Source organism: Ailuropoda melanoleuca, chromosome 5 (assembly GCF_002007445.2).
Source record: "Ailuropoda melanoleuca isolate Jingjing chromosome 5, ASM200744v2, whole genome shotgun sequence".
NCBI classification, from domain to species: domain Eukaryota; kingdom Metazoa; phylum Chordata; class Mammalia; order Carnivora; family Ursidae; genus Ailuropoda; species Ailuropoda melanoleuca.
The window spans coordinates 21,901,238-21,918,145 of record NC_048222.1 but is presented as its reverse complement, the minus strand read 5'-3'; the positions used below and the strand labels follow the sequence as shown (position 1 = coordinate 21,918,145).

General features: G+C 40.4%; 2 long non-coding RNA genes across 2 annotated transcripts; both read left to right on the top strand.

Annotated features, from left to right (window-relative positions):
• The first annotated feature begins 84 nt into the window (after positions 1-84).
• Positions 85-4,368, top strand: LOC105239768. Its single transcript, XR_002143723.2, has 3 exons — positions 85-234; positions 3,846-3,933; positions 4,313-4,368. It is a non-coding gene; the product is annotated as an uncharacterized LOC105239768 (long non-coding RNA).
• A 57-nt stretch (positions 4,369-4,425) lies between these two features.
• LOC117802296 lies at positions 4,426-10,077 on the top strand. Its single transcript, XR_004625393.1, has 3 exons — positions 4,426-4,480; positions 8,526-8,664; positions 10,026-10,077. It is a non-coding gene; the product is annotated as an uncharacterized LOC117802296 (long non-coding RNA).
• The last annotated feature ends 6,831 nt before the right edge of the window (positions 10,078-16,908 follow it).

Here is a 16,908-nt window from a genome sequence, read left to right as displayed (position 1 = left end):
GCGGGGCGGGGCGGGGGCGGTACCAGCGCCCAGGGGGACGCTTTGACCCCGAGGGGGGAGGAGGAGGATGGGGAGAGAGGGAGAAGAGGGGGGAGGAGGAGGAGGGGAAGAGGATGGCGTCGCAGGGTTAAGGCGTGCTGTGTGGACGCGCATCCCTCCAGACGGAAACCGGAAAGAGAGAGCTTGGAGGCGCAGGCGGTCCGAGCTCCTCGGGGTGCGTTCTGAGGAGTGAAGGTGTGTAATGGGAACCCTGGAATTCTGCCAGCGCTGGGGCGGTCGCTTCCTCCTTCCCGCCCCCCCCACCTCCCCTCAGCCCCCCAGCCACCAAAATGGGCTGTGTGTGCGTTAAGAGGGGAAAACAATGAGGCCGTGTTTAAACACACACACACACACACACACACACGCACACCCCTTATTTACTGGCAAAGGTGAAAGGTTTACAGACCTGGTAGAACACCTGGGGATCGGAAATTGTCCGCTGAATATTTTTAAACACGTCTTTTCATGTCACTAACCTTCTGTGGATATTTTTGAGTTCTGCCAAAGCCTTTAAGAAAGTATTTTCTTTGGGAAAGAATTCTTAAGAGTTGGGAGGGCCTTTGGCCGTCACCTCCTCCAGTTCAAGAACAAAAAAATCACTGCTTTAAACTGGGCTAAAAAGAAAACCACAGGTGCGAAACAGTTACTTATGGTAAGGCCCCAGGGTCAGCAAGCTAAGACTTAATACCTAACCAAATTTTTTTCATAATCCCCATGTAACCTTCAACCAGATAAAAGGAAATTTACTGATAAACCCCTTCTGTCCTCTTAGGAGGGTGACCTTGCCAAAAACAATGCATTCTTTGCTAATAATTTCCTTTTTTCTGCTCCCTTTCTGCCTTTAAAAACATTTCCTTTTCTGCATCCCATCAGAGCTCTTTTCTATATGTCAGATGGCTTGGTACCGGATTCACAAGGAAGACTGGGGCCAAATTTTGAAACTCATACAGGATTACTTATATGTAGTGGGCCAGGCTAATTGTAATTCTTTCTTTTCTTTCTTTCTTTTTTTTTTTTAAGATTTTATTTATTTATTCAACAGAGACAGAGACAGCCAGCGAGAGAGGGAACACAAGCAGGGGGAGTGGGAGAGGAAGAAGCAGGCTCATAGCGGAGGAGCCTGATGTGGGGCTCGATCCCATAACGCCGGGATCACGCCCTGAGCTGAAGGCAGATGCTCAACTGCTGTGCCACCCAGGCGCCCCATAATTCTTTCTGTATTCCTGTAGGAAAAGTGGTGTTACTCCATTTTGCCATGTAGAAACAGAGGTCAAGAAAGATTAGTTAGGTGGCTTACCCAAAGGCTTGAGACTTGGAAGTGGTCAGAATTCTGTGTCAACTCAGAGCTCAGTGTTGTAGTCCCCAGCAATTTTATTATTTCATGCTGAGGGCCCATTAGTATTTGTGACTCATCGGGCAGATCTGGGTAATAGTGCAGGTGGGGGTGAGACGGAAGGCCAGGGAAGAATAATTTGGAATTATTCTAAAACTTAAGGTAGTACTAGGTGGTGGCTGGTAGGCTGAGCTGTCTGTCAAAGACCTGAATCCTTTCCTGGGCTGACTTAGGTGACCCTCAAAGGCAATGGAAATACACTAGTCAGAAACTGCAGAAATACTGGGAAATTCTCTGGACTCCTGAAGATGAAACAACTCTCAATGAAATATTAGTATTTTTAAGAAGTCCCTTAATAGTGAACATATTTGGATTTGAAACCTTTCGTAATACAAGTGAACTCCTCTCATGCTTAGGCCTACTATATTTCACACAAAAAGCTGGGATTGGGAAATTAGCTATCTTTGCCAAAGTATAATTTAAAAAATATAGAAGGAGCAGTTGTCAGAGGTTTACTTAACTCGTTGATTAGGGAACCAACAGGATGGTAAAAAAAAAAAAACAATTTGGAAAGCTGGTTTATGTAGTTAGTATAAAAAAAGAATGCTGGAATAGATTGCAAGGTTATATACAAAATTTGTTAATGTCTTAGAGAGCAATAAAACCATAAACTCTGGGGTGATTTTTTTTCCCCCCTGTTGGACAAATCATTGGCATCTCTGCTAGTTGTATTTACTAAAGACCATTAAATGCCAGTGAATGAGTGAGGGGAGATGATTGAGAAGGCAGACATTCCTGACAGTTCATCTTGGATCCACCTTTGGTCTATTAAATTGTTACTAGAAGTTCAGGTCATGCCATTTAAACATGATTACGATGGCCCTATGGGTAGAGAGAACAGTTCTCAGCGAAAGGGAACGGCTGGTTAGATGTCCCATCTGAGCCTGGAAGATCACTGTATACACACTAAATTGTTTGGATTTTGTGTTGAGAGTAGGGGAGAGCCATTGAGGGTATAACTGGTATGTGTGGTTTTCCAGTTCTTAGTACAATCATATATTCCCACTCTCTGCTCAGCGTGTGATGCTTCTAGATAAGAGTAAGAAATGCAGAAGCCCAGTCAAGACCTCATCCAAAGTTCTAATCTCCGCTGTTATATGATCAGGTTCTCCTAGTGCTTAGGAAGAAGGCCTTGGAAGGGGAATGTCCTATCTGATCAGGTCCTAGTTTAGAACATTGATTGTAGGGCATGGGTTTGCCTAGAAGGGAGTTTGATGCTGTTCTGTGTACAGAGAACCCCCGACTGCCCTGGAGGTCACTTGTGTCCAGGAGGAGCACCTGTGTCCTGCTGTAATGACTCTTGGAGCCAGGATGTCCACTGCACAGGGCTGTGCTCAGTGGTGGGCCATTTTTATCTTAAACATGTTTATTTTTTAAGATCACAGAGTGCAGTCTACCATTTGTGAGTCTTCTGTCAGTCATAATGATTATTTTTATTTCTGATTTTGAAGCCATCAGATACTGTATGACATACAAGGAGGCCGTCACATTCAGTCATGAGGAACTGTGTTTGGTACCATTGTCCCATTAACTGCGTGCTAGGAGCCTGGAAACATCCGGGAATCCCTCTGTCCCACTGATACCTCACTTCTATCGTTGCCAAACCCTAGTGACTCTGACTCATCAGTATTTCTTCACTTCTTTCCCTTTCTCCTCTCTCAGTGTCTTAATTCAGGCCCTCATCGTGTTTGGATTACTGTTATTTGGATTATCATTACTAAGGTTACCATAACAGCCACTTACCAGGTTTGCTGACCTCAGCCCCGCATCTGCAGCCCATTCTCAATCTGCTTCCTAACTGGTCTCCCTAAATTGTAAACCTGACACTACGCTCGTCATTCTCCCCAATCTCCCCTCATGATTGAATATCATATGGTGGGTCCCCTTTGTCTTCTGAAAAAATTCAAACTTTGCCTGACCTATAGGCCCTCAAGGTTTGGTCCTTGCCTACCAGTCTAGTTTATCTCTCACCAACCCCACACTTGAACCTTCCATTTCAGATGAATTTGGGATGCTCTGTTTCTCTGAGTCGTCATATAATCATCTTATCCATGAAGTTACCTCTGACCCTCCATTGGGTGTATTCTCTCCTTTTGAGCTCCTGTAACCCCCGTATTTCTCTTTCTCATAGCGCCTGTGTGTCTGGGTAGTAATTTGTCTCATTACTCACCCAAGGGCACACACTGAGAAGAATTCCACATACAGGAAACCCCAGGTCCTCTCTCCTGACACGCGGCTTGACACAACAATCTGTAAATGTGTGTAGAACGATGGATAGGCTATTGAAAGTGTCTATCGAGGCCATGTTTTTCCACCTTTGATAATATGTTGTGAGTAAATTTCTATGTTTTTATTAAGTTGTCAGAAGGAATTAACATCAATGTTTTTGTGCTTTGAACTATTTCTTTTTCAGTGAGTGGTAGCTCAAGGAGAAGGAATTTGACTATGGCCAGGTTCCCGGATTAAAACAAACTAGAAAATGTGGGATCAAGGAAACTAAGGTATTATTTAAATCTATAAATTTCGGGGGGGGTTGGAAATATATTTTCTTCAATTACGTGCTCCATATTATAACTATTTCTTGCTTGAGTTCTATGACATTGCTTGCGATCAGTTAAACCTCTGCTGTTATGTTTTCTTTACCAAATTAATCCTCTTTTTTTTCTACGTAGGCTTTGTATCATCTTCCTATACAGTCTTATATGTTATTAAAATATATGATAAATATATGATATTAAAAATAATATTCTGCAATCTTCTATGCTTTTGCATATTATTTGTCTTTTCAGAGAAGAAAGACATTTCAGAGGTAAACATTTTTTTTTAAACAATAGAACATACTACTTTTTTTTTTTTTTTAAGATTTTATTTATTTGACAGAGAGAGACAGCCAGCGAGAGAGGGAACACAGGGAGAGTGGGAGAGAAAGAAGCAAACTTCCCAGCGGAGCAGGGAGCCTGACGCGGGGCTCGATCCCAGGACTCTGGGATCACGCCCTGAGCCGAAGGCAGACGCTTAATGACTGAGCCACCCAGGCGCCCCTCAGAGGTAAACATTTGACTCACTGTATCACCTCTGCCTGAGTGCCCTATGCTTGAATGATTTGTTCATTCACCCACATCTATTTTATCCACCTTTATGTGTGTATGTGTGTGTGTTGCACAAACATTAAACCAGTTGTGCTGGAGGATTACCTTTCAGCTCCTTTTTTCATGCAAAGAAATCTCCCTCAGGTATTCTGCTCTGAGAATGATTGGAACCAATAGATATTACCATGTAGGAAATGGCTGTTGTTTCCAGAGTAATTCCCAGTTTTTCTTGTTCACACCGAAGTTTAACTTATAGCCTATCCAAATGCATAGAAAAGAACAAGAACGATGGCTATAATAAAAAATGAGCCAAGGGGAGTCACAAAAAGAATCATCAGCGATGCATTCAGCACGACGTTAAATAATTTACTCCGATTCCAGGGCTCAGAAAGAGGTCAGAGAATGGCATCCCTGGTTGGGGAACCAGATGACATCCTTGTAGACTGGCAAAGGTTGATCTGGCCTCTCCTTTCTGTATAAGGAAGAATTAAATTAAAAGTTATATCCATAAACCACCCAATTGGTGGTGACTTTAAGAAGACACACTCAATCCTCATTATTCTCACACCTTGTACTTGAGAATTCACTTACTTACTAAAATTCACTTGTAACCTCAAAATCAATACTCCTGGGTCTTTCACAGTTATTCACAGATATGTGCAGAACATTAAAACGTTGGCGTTTCCCTACATGCGTGTTCCCAGCTAGGGTGAACAAGGTGGTGTTCTCTCTGCCTTCTTGTTCCAGCTCTCATACTGTAAACAAGTGTCCTTTTCATGGTCTATTTGGATCTTGTTTTCCACATTTGTGTGTGTGTGTGTGTGTGCGCGTCTGTTTATTGTTGTTGGTGGTGTTGATCTGCTGTTTAAAACGGCCTCCAAGTGTAGTGTTGAAGTGCTGTCTAGCATATCTAACTGAGAGAAGGCTGTGATGTGTCTTACGGGGAAAATATGTGTGCCTGATAAGCTTCATTTAGACATGAGTACTAGTGCTGTTGGCATGAGTTCCATCTTACGGAAATTTTCGGTGCATATTAAATAAGTTGTCTTTAAACAGAAACATGCATAAAACAAGGTAATGTACTGATTAGTTGATGAAAATGTCGTGACCAGAGGCTCACAGGCACCTAACTGTATTTTCCCTTGGAGCAATGTGGTTCAGTATTCGCTAATTCAGTGTTTGCAGTGACTTTAGAAAATCTCACTTCCACAAATAGTGAAACTTGACTGTATATGCAGCTGTGTTAGCTCGGGCTTCCAGAAGCAGACCTCCAGAAAGGAGTTTATTTGGAAGTGATCCCAGGAAACATTGGTGTGGGATTAGGGAAGTGAGACAGAAAAGCAAAAGCAGCTAATAAAGGGTGACTTAATCAAATAAATGACTTCTGTGGGCAACTGAAACTCAACCCAGGCACTCTGGGAGCTGATGAAGAACACATGCCATGGAGTTTAATTCCATTATGGTCCAAGAGCAAACTTTGTATGAATTCAGTTCTTTTAAATTCATTTTAAATAAGTTTGTCTTAAAGCCCAGCATATGGTCTATTTTGGTGAATGTTCCATGTGTCTTAGAAAAGAGTGTATTTTCTGTGGTTGTCTGGTAGATAGTCTTTAAATGACACTGATTTTCTGTCTACTTGTTCTATAGATGACTAAGAGAGGTATGTTGATGTAACAAAGTATATTTGTGAGCTTGTCTGTTTCTCTTAGTCCTATCAGTTTTTGCTTCATGCTTTGTTGTTAGTTGCATACAAATTGTTGATTGTATGTCTCCTTGATGAATTGACCATCATTATGTATTGTCCCTTTTTATCCCTGATAACTCAGTAATTTTACTTGATCTGAAATCTAATTTATTTGATATTAGTATAAACAATACAGCTTTCTTTTGATCGGGGTTTGTGTGGTTTATTTTCTTCCTTTTAATATATGTATATCATCATAAAGTAGGTTTCTTATAGGTAGAATATAGTTGGGTTTTTTTTTTTTAGAATACAGTTGTTTTTTATTTAAATCCAATCTGACAATCTTTTTTTTAACGGTGTTTTTAAATATTTACAATTAATGTGATAACTGATATGGTTGAATTAGGCCTACCACTTTGCTATTTTTCTCTTTGTCTCCTGTGTTTTTTGTTGTTCTGTTACCTCTTCCTGTCTTCCTCTGAGTATTCCATTTTAATTTATCTATTAGTTTTTTTTTTTTTTTTTTTTTAAAGATTTTATTTATTCGACAGAGATAGAGACAGCCAGCGAGAGAGGGAACACAAGCAGGGGGAGTGGGAGAGGAAGAAGCAGGCTCATAGCGGAAGAGCCTGATGTGGGACTCGATCCCATAACGCCGGGATCACGCCCTGAGCCGAAGGCAGACACTTAACCGCTGTGCCACCCAGGTGCCCCTATCTATTAGTTTTTTGACTGTATCTGTTTGTGTTTTTTTCCAGTGGTTGCTGTAGGGATTATAATATACATGACTAAGTTTTCCATCTACTTAGAGATCATATTTTATAGCTTCAGGTAAAATGTAGGACTTGTAACCATATAGGTCACTTTTATCTTCCCCCCTTTACCTAATGGTTGTCATATGTATCGCATTTACACCTCCCAGACAATGCTGAATTTTTGCTTTCAACCTTTATACATATTTCAGAGAACTTAAAAAAGAAAAATATCATTTAACCAGACATTTATCACTTCCATTGTTTTTCTTTTATTCCTAAAGTTCCAAGTTTCCCTCTGGGAACATTTTCCTTCAGCCTTAATTCCTTCAGCAATTTCTCTTATAGCAGATATATTGGCAATGAATTCTCTGTTTTTCTTCATCAAGAATAACCTTATGTTACTTTTATTTCTGGAGGGTATTTTCACTGATTATAGAATTTTGAGTTGACATTTCTTTCAGCACTTTCAAGATTTTACTCCACTGCCTTTATCATTTCTGATGAGGAATCCTTAGTATTCTCTAGTAACTGTAAGTGTTTGAATTGTTGTTCCTCTTTATGCAATGCATCATTTTGTTATGACTGCTTTCACGACTTTTCTTTATCTTTGTTTTCAGCAGTGTGGTTTTGATGTGTATAAGTATGGTGTTCTTTGAGTTTATTTTGTTTGTGGCTAACTGAACTTTTTGAATTTATAAATTTATGTCTTTACCAAAGTTGAAGAGTTTTTACTAATTATTTCTTCAAATATTTTGTCTGTCACAATATCTCTCTCCTCTTCTTTAGGGACTCTGGTGATATTGATATTATCCCATAGGTCCCTGTGACTGTTTATTTTTTAATCCTTTTTCTGTCTGTTCTTCAGATTGGATCATCTCTATTTTCTTTAAAGATTTGTTTATTTATTTTAGAGAAAGATGGCACACAGGAGTGGAGGGAGGGGCTGAGAGAGAGAATCTTCAAGCAGACTCACCACTGAGCATGGAGCCCTACTTGGGGCTTCATCCCATGACCCATGAGATCATGACTTTAGCCAAAACCAAGAGTCAGATGCTTAACCAACTAAATCACCCAGGCACCCCTGGATCATTTCTATTGATCTATTTTCAACTTTACTGATTCTCCTCTCTGTCATCTCTGTTGTTATTGAGACTACCTAGTAAATTTTTTTCTTTCGGGCATTCTATTTTTTTCTGTTTTTTTCAAGATTTATTTATTCATGAGAGAGTGTGCGAGTGGGGGGAGGGGCGAGGGAGAGGGAAGGCAGACTCCCCGCTGAGTGCAGAGCTCCATTCAGGGCTCCATCCCAGGACTCTGAGATCATGACCTGAGCCAAAACCAGGAGTTGAACTCTCATCCTGACTGAGCCACCCAGGTGCCCCAGACATTCTATTTTTTTCATTCTCAATTTCTATTTGGCTCATCTGACTAGTTTCTCTTTTTCTGCTGACAACACCTATCTTTATTTTCATTTCAGACGTATTCACTTTTACCTCATGGAGGAGGGTAATAGTGAGTTCTTTAAATTATTGATTCTTGTTGGTTTTATTCTGCACTGCCTATAGGTTTGGTCTCTTGCATTTGACCTCTTGGATTTTCTCTGTCTCTGACGCCTTGGCACTCCTGCTTGTCTGATGGGCAACTCTACCCTCATAGCTCAGTCCTGCCTTGGGCAGTCTTGCATTTGACAGTGCCACGTCAAAGGTATGTCTTGGGCCCTCAGCTAGGCTACTAATAGTGATGATTAGATTAGAACCATTAATTCTTCCCTCAGCAATGTCTTCAATCATGCTGGACAATTTGAATTAAATTGAAGCGAGTGGATTCATTGATAGAAAATTCACAGTTCCAAGCCAGCCAGTGTAATACTTCATTACAATGTGATTATTATCTTGAAGAACGCTCTTCATTCCAAGTATCTGTGGAATTTCATGGACCAGAAATGTAGTGCACATTCCACACTTCCCAACATTTTCAGCCCAATTATAATTGCAGGCAACCCTCATAAATCTAATTCTGTATTTTACAGAGACTTCACAGGTACCTAGGTCAGATGAAATTCATGTCTTAGAGTATTGCTGTCAATCACAGGAAGTTCAGACAAAGCATTCATTAACATAATCTGCCATTCATCTGTCCTGCTCACCTGCTTCATTAAGATATTGGCAACATTTAGCAAGGCTGGAAAGTTGATTAATTGATTGGTTCATTCATTCACTCATTCTTCAGTCCTTCCTTTAGCAGACATTTTTTATGTGTCAGGCAGTAGCAGAGAACTCTGTTGGAGTGGGGCTGAGGCTTTCATGTCGAGCCCTGGGTACCTGTGGAGTGACAGGTTTGTGGAGGAGAAGCTAGGCAATGGCAATCTCCACTCTTTCTGTTGATACAGAGAAGGGAGAGTGAGCCTGCAGCAGAACAAATCCAGGAAGTCACACACCAGGGAGGAAGGATCTCAGGGCCCTCTCTGCCATAACAACACAACAGCATCAATAAGAGTTCAGTAACTCTTAAGTTCAACAATATTAATAAGACACAATGTACCACATGTATTATCTGAAATTACCTTAGGGATAGGTACAATTATTCTTGTTATTTTACAGATAAAGAATTTGAAGCACAGAGAGTCTAAATAGCTTGCCCCAAATCTGAGAGTCAGTAAGTGACTTTCTGATCTGGAAGCTCAAATTCTGAACCAAATTCACTCCCACAGTGATCAGAGAACCAAGGAAATGATTATTGTGAAAACACACAGAGTTTCTGCTGAGCAATACTTTTTTTTAAAAAGCCAGAGAATACAAATATCATGTTAAAAGATCAAATACCTTACTGTTTAATCCAATGAATTTAATCGATGCTAAATTGAATTTAGATAAATGAATTGATATGAATGAAAAGGGATTACAGATTAGAGGGATGTGAGGAAAACTCTGAGGAAAATATATTTAAGGGTCTAAGACCATCCAACACTAATATTTTCAGGTTTTTATTTTCTTAAAGGAAACATGAAATTCATGGATTTCAATTATTATTGTTTTTTTTAAATTTTTTATTTATTTATTCGACAGAGATAGAGACAGCTAGCGAGAGAGGGAACACAAGCAGGGGGAGCGGGAGAGGAAGAAGCAGGCTCATAGCAGAGGAGCCTGATGTGGGGCTCGATTCCATAACGCCGGGATCACGCCCTGAGCCGAAGGCAGACGCTTAACCGCTGTGCCACCCAGGTGCCCCGCAATTATTATTGTTTTTAAAAATTGTGGTAAAATACACATAACATAAAATTTATCTTCTTAACCATTTTAGGTGAACAGTTCAAAGCTGTTAAGTACATTTACGTTATTGTGCATCCAATCTCCAAAACCCAAATCTGGCGAAACTCAAACTCTATACCCATTAAATAATAACTTCTCATTCCTTCCTCCCTGCAGCCCCTGGCAACCACTCTTCTGCTTTCTGTCTCTAAATTTGACTACTCTAGGACCTCATATGAGTGGAATCATACAGTGCTTGTCTTTTTGCAAAAGGGTTAGTTCACTCAGCATGATGTCTTCGAGGTTTATCCATGTTGTTGCCTGTGTCAGAGTTTTCTTCCTTTTTAAGGCTGAGCAATATTCCATCGAATGTGTATACCACACTTTGATTATCCATTCCTCTATCGATGAACACTTGGGTTGCTTCCACCTGTTGGCTATTGTGAATAATGTTGTTAAGAACACAGGTGTACTCTGTGTTCAATTCTTTTAAGTATATACCCAGTTGTCGATTATTTTTAACCAAGGATCTCCAAATATTTTGTGACTATCTTTCCTAAAAGATAAGTTCTATGTTGTAGTAAGTGAGGAGAATAGGTAATTTCTGCAAATTTTCTGGGAAAAGAATACTCTTGGTTTATAAATTGTGTGAGTTAGCTTTCCATTTTCTACAGAAAAATAAGACTAGAAAGCAATTATACTAGAAAACAACTCAATTGTTGAACCAATTGAGTTAAGAGAGGTTTGATTGAACCACCTGAGTTATGATAATGATCACCACTGGTCCATAATTTATGTCCCAGAGCAAGTCAAAAGACGATGAGTAACTCCCTCCTTTGGAGGATGTCCCAACAGGATAAAGACATTCAGCTGGAAAACATGGTGCTCCCTTGGTCATCAACCTTCAGTTAAATGAGGAGTGAGCACCATCCAGATGACTGAAGGAGCGAGATAGGCAATACCTGAATTTTTCCCAGCACTGCATCTGTTTGGGAATGAAGGGACCATAAAAACCCTTTGGGCCAGTCTCTGACCATGGATATCCTGCAATTTCCATCTCTTTTCAATGAAAAAAATAAAAGTTTGGTCTAAGAGGAGAGACCACCTCCTTGTTTTACAGGTCTTAGGAGAGTTGAAGAATCTTGTTTGTCTTCTCTTAAGAAGAAGAACAAGGTCAATATTAATCCACATAGCACATTTTTATTTGAAATAGAAGGGATAAGTCAGTTGGGCATATGCAGCCCCATGAACACATAGTTTAGGCAGCACCTGGCTTGGGAAATTGGGCTGGCTGGGTTTCAGCCCCTATTTGTCTCTTTGCCCTGACACTACAGATAACGAACATTCTTGCACAACTGTGCTTCTTCGAATCCTGTTCTGGTGGCCTCACTTTCCAGTTACACTATGAGACTGAATAAATATTTGTTTACACAGTGTGCTTGTTATGTGTCTCAGAAAGCGGTATGGAACAATTTGAACAGGCAGACTGAAGAGTTGGAGGTGGGAGTAGCCACTGTGGATGGGGGTGGTCAGGGAAGGCCTTCGGAATGTGGCAAGAATGTGGATACGTGGGAACTGGGGAAAGATACTCGATCTTCAGAAGATTTTTATCTACTTTCATTTAGTAGTCAAAGCCCACACTGCATGGCAAATAGCGGACTTTTAGATCAGTAGTAGGCACTGTTGTAGGATATATGCTACAGTATGCACTGTTGATCTTCTTTAAGAACTCCATAGAAGGTAGAGAGTGCTAAAGTTAAGCATCTTTCAGGGAATTCTGGAATAAGGACTCCCTAAAAGCATGTATTTTAAAGAGAAATAGTAGCTAAGGTATGAGATGATCCATGGGCTGTTTTCTGTTGCTGATGCTGGGTATTTAACAATAAATTCCTTCTTAACTCAAATAAAGTAATGACAGATAAACCAAAGTTCACAAATCTTAATTGTAGCTTTTTAAATCCTTAATTGTGGATTTCAAGGCAATGATTTCTTAAAGTTTGTACTCACTTTTATTAATTTTCAGGAGTGAGGATCAACTTGTCTCTTGCTACTTTATTTTTTGAATTCTGTTAAATTATTTTTTTTAAAGATTTTATTTATTCATTTGACAGAGAGAGAGAACATGAGCAGGGAGAGCGGCAGGCAGAGGGAGAGGGAGAAGCAGGCTCCCTACTGAGCAGGGAGCCCGATGCAGGGCTTGATCCCAGAACCCTGGGATCCTGACCTGAGCCGACGGCAGATTATTAACTGACTGAGCCACCCAGGTACCCTGAGTTCATATTAATTTCTAATTGTTGATTTCAAGACTGTTTAAAAACATATATTCTGTATATATTCCAGATATTCTGGATAACTTTATTCCTTTTCATTGAAAATTTCCACAGAAATATGTTAACTTTTTTTGATAAATCACAGATATTGAAAATTGGAATTTATCCCATTATGTCTTCAAGAGATGCTTATTGAAGAATTATCATATACCAGGCCTGTCCTAGGCACCAGGGAGATGGTGGTAAACCAGACAGATAGGGTCTTGCTTTCATAGAGTTCATATTCTAGTGGAGGGAAGCAAAAGACAATGGCAGAAACATAAAAAAAAATTCAGGTATTGTATAGGAAATAAAACAGGGTACTGATTTTATTTTTTTAAAAATAATCTCTACATCTAACATGGGGGTCAAACTCACAACCCTGGGATTAGGAGTCACATGTTCTATTGCCTGAGCTAACAAGGCGCTCCAAACAGGATACTGATTTTAAAAGGTGCTAGGAAGGAGTTTGACAAAAAAGACTTCTCGGAGGAGGTCAGGTTTGAGTTGAAACCCCGGCAAGAAGCTACACATGTGAATATCTGAGGGAAGAATGTGCTGAGCAGAGGAAACAAGTGCCAAGGCCCTGAGGCAGGAAGAAACTTGGGAAATTCAAGGAACAGAGGAAAGACTCATGTGGTGTGAATCTGGCAAACGACTGGAGAACAGACAAAGTCAAAGAGGAAAGTAGGAGATGACAAGGCATTTAGGACCTTGTAGGTTATGTTCAGATGTCAGATTTTATCCTAAAATTCAAGAGAAATCATTGGAAAATTTTAAGTAGGAAGATGTTTTATAAAAACCAGTCCAGCTGTAGTGTTGGAAAATGGATCAAGGAGGGAAAGAGCAGTGAGGGGGTCAGTGTGGTAGTTCAGATAAGAAATAAACCTGAACCGAATGGAGCAGAAAAGATGAAGAGAAGTAGTTCGATTTGATGTGTATTTTGGAGGGAGAACCTAAAGGACCTTAGGATGAATGGATGGATATGGGAGATGAAGGAAAGATAAGAATTATGGATAAATTCTAGGCATTTGGCTTGATTTGGTGGTACAATTCAGATAACACTTAAAGCCTAGGACAGGAACAGTTGAGTGCGGTGGGAATGAAGAGTGTTTCGTCTTGGGTAATATGCCTCTTAAGATAATGTAATAATTATATAAAAATATAATGTGATGCAACTGTTATAAAAGTGAGTATTAGACTTCTGAATGAAGGTGTTAAGTCGCAGTTAAGACAATTAGATTCAACCACAGTTCTTGAGCACCCATTTGTGGTTGGGACTCCGAGAGACCAAAGAGAACAACACAGTACCTCCAACCTCAGCAGCGTCCCGCCTGCTGTGAGATTCAGATAACTAGGTAAGTCCACTTGGAAAGTTAATTTGGTAGTCACAGATTTAACTACTAGAAAGCAGCCCTGAAAGCCCTGTGTCTTGTAGGAATGGGCCAGAGAGGTAACGTCTCCTTTCCAGGGCTGCCGTGAAGACATAGAGCCATGGCTGACTTTGGTCACAGGGGCTGCAGGACTGGGCTGTGGCAGGGAGTCCCCCACGTGGGCTTTGCCAGGGAACCAGGTGCTTCACACCTTATCTGCATCTTGGCAGTGTTTCTGGTTTTAAGGTTTCCACTGAGCTCAGGTGGATTTCTATCTAAGGTCCAGACAGTTATTTGTGCTATCGTCGTGGTGCAATCAAGGAGAAGTGGGAAAGAGAATCCCCTCAAAACTGAGGAGGGGTTCTGAGAAGCTCTGAGAGCAGATCAGAGTTGAGCAGACTTTCAGAGGTGGAGATGGGTAATGTGCGGGCGTGGTGGAGGTCAATGCGTAACCAGACTTCCAGCTGAAGGAGAGTAGGGTGTATTCCAGGATGGTATGATCTTTGTCTAATTAGAAGAAAGCATTCTTATTGCAAATATAATCAGAGGGCAAAACTCTTAGCCTTAAAAGACCCATCTTTTTTTTTTTAATTTTATTTTATTATATTATGTTAATCACCATACAGTACATCCCCAGATTCCGATGTAAAGTTTGATGCTTCATTAGTTGCGTATAACACCCAGTGCACCATGCAATACGTGCCCTCCTTACTACCCATCACCAGTCTATCCCATTCCCCCACCCCCTCCCCTCTGAAGTCTTCAGTTTGTTTCTCATAGTCCATAGTCTCTCATGTTTCATTCCCCCTTCTGATTACCCCCCTTTTCTTTATCCCTTTCTTCCCCTACCGATCATCCTAGTTCTTATGTTCCATAGATGAGAGAAATCATATGATAATTGTCTTTCTCTGCTTGACTTATTTCACTTAGCATTATCTCCTCCAGTGCCGTCCATGTTGCAGCAAATGTTGAGAATTCGTTCTTTCTGATAGCTGAGTAATATTCCATTGTATATATGGACCACAGCTTCTTAATCCAGTCATCTGTTGAAGGGCATCTCGGCTCCTTCCATGATTTGGCTATTGTGGACAATGCAGCTATGAACATTGGGGTGCATATGGCCCTTCTCTTTACTACGTCTGTATCTTTGGGGTAAACACCCAGTAGTGCAATGGCTGGGTCATAGGGTAGTTCAATTTTTAACTTTTTAAGGGACCTCCACACTGTTTTCCAGAGTGGCTGTACCAACTTGCATTCCCACCAACAATGTAGGAGGGATCCCCTTTCTCCACATCCTCTCCAACAATTGTTGTTTCTTGCCTTGTCTATCTTTGCCATTCTAACTGGCGTAAGGTGGTATCTCAGTGTGGTTTTGATTTGAATTTCCCTGATGGCTAATGATTTTGAACATTTTTTCATGTGTCTGTTAGCCATTTGTATGTCTTCATTGGAAAAGTGTCTGTTCATATCTTCTGCCCATTTTATGATTTGTTTATTTGTTTCTCGTGTATTGAGTTTGAGAAGTTCTTTGTAGATCTTGGATACCAGTCCTTTATCTGTGGTGTCCTTTGCAAATATATTCTCCCATTCCGTGGGCTGTCTCTTAGTTTTTTTGACTGTTTCCTTGGCTGTGCAGAAGCTCTTTATCCTGATAAAGTCCCATAAGTTCATTTTATCTTTTATTTCTCTTGCCTTTGGCGATGTGTCGTGAAAAAGGTTGCTCTGGCCGATGTCATAGAAGTTGTTGCCTATGTTCTCCTCTAGAATTTTGATGGATTCCTGTCTCACATTGAGGTCTTTCATCCATTTGGAGTTTATTTTTGTGTATGGTGTGAGAGAGTGGTCAAGTTTCATTCTTTTGCATGTAGCTGTCCAATTTTCCCAGCACCATTTATTGAAGAGACTGTCTTTTTTCCACCGGATGTTTTTTCCTGCTTTATCAAAGATTAGTTGCCCAAAGAGCCGAGGGTCCATTTCTGGGTTCTCTATTCTGTTCCATTGGTCGATGTGTCTGTTTTTGTGCCAGTACCATGCTGTCTTTGTGATCACAGCTTTGTAGTACAGCTCGAAATCCGGCATTGTGATGCCCCCAGCTTTGTTTTTCCTTTTCAACAGTTCCTTGGAGATTCGGGGCCTTTTCTGGTTCCATACAAATTTAAGGACTATTTGTTCCAGTTCTTTGAAAAATGTCCTCGGTATTTTGATCGGGATAGCATTGAAAGTGTAGATTGCTCTGGGTAGTATGGACATTTTAACTATGTTAATTCTTCCAATCCATGAGCATGGAATATTTTTCCATCTTTTTATGTCTTCCTCAATATCTTTCAAAAGTGATCTATAGTTTCTAGGATATAGGTCCTTTACGTCTCTGGTTAAGTTAATTCCAAGGTAACGTATGGTTTTTGGTGTTATTGTAAATGGGATGGATTCCCTAATTTCTCTTTCTTCAGTCTCGTTATTCGTGTATAGAAATGCAACTGATTTCTGGGCATTGATTTTGTATCCTGCCACCTTACTGAATTGTTCTATAACTTCTAATAGTTTGGGAGTGGATTCCTTTGGGTTTTCCATATAGAGTATCATGTCATCTGCAAAGAGAGACAGTTTGACTTCTTCTTTGCCGATTTGGATACCTTTGATCCCTTTTTGTCTTCTGATTGCTGTTGCAAGGACTTCTAGTACTATGTTGAATAATAGTGGCGAGAGTGGGCATCCTTGTCGTGTTCCTGATCTTAAGGGAAAGGCTTCCAGCTTTTCCCCATTGAGAATAATGCTTGCAGTAGGCTTTTCATAGATGGCTTTTATGAGATTGAGAAATGTACCCTCTATTCCTACACTCTGAAGGGTTTTAATCAGGAAAGGATGCTGTATTTTGTCAAATGCTTTTTCTGCATCAATTGAGAGGATCATATGGTTCTTGAGTCTTTTCTTGTTGATATGATGTATCACATTGATTGATTTGCGAGTGTTGAACCATGCTTGCATCCCAGGTATGAATCCCACTTGGTCATGATGGAT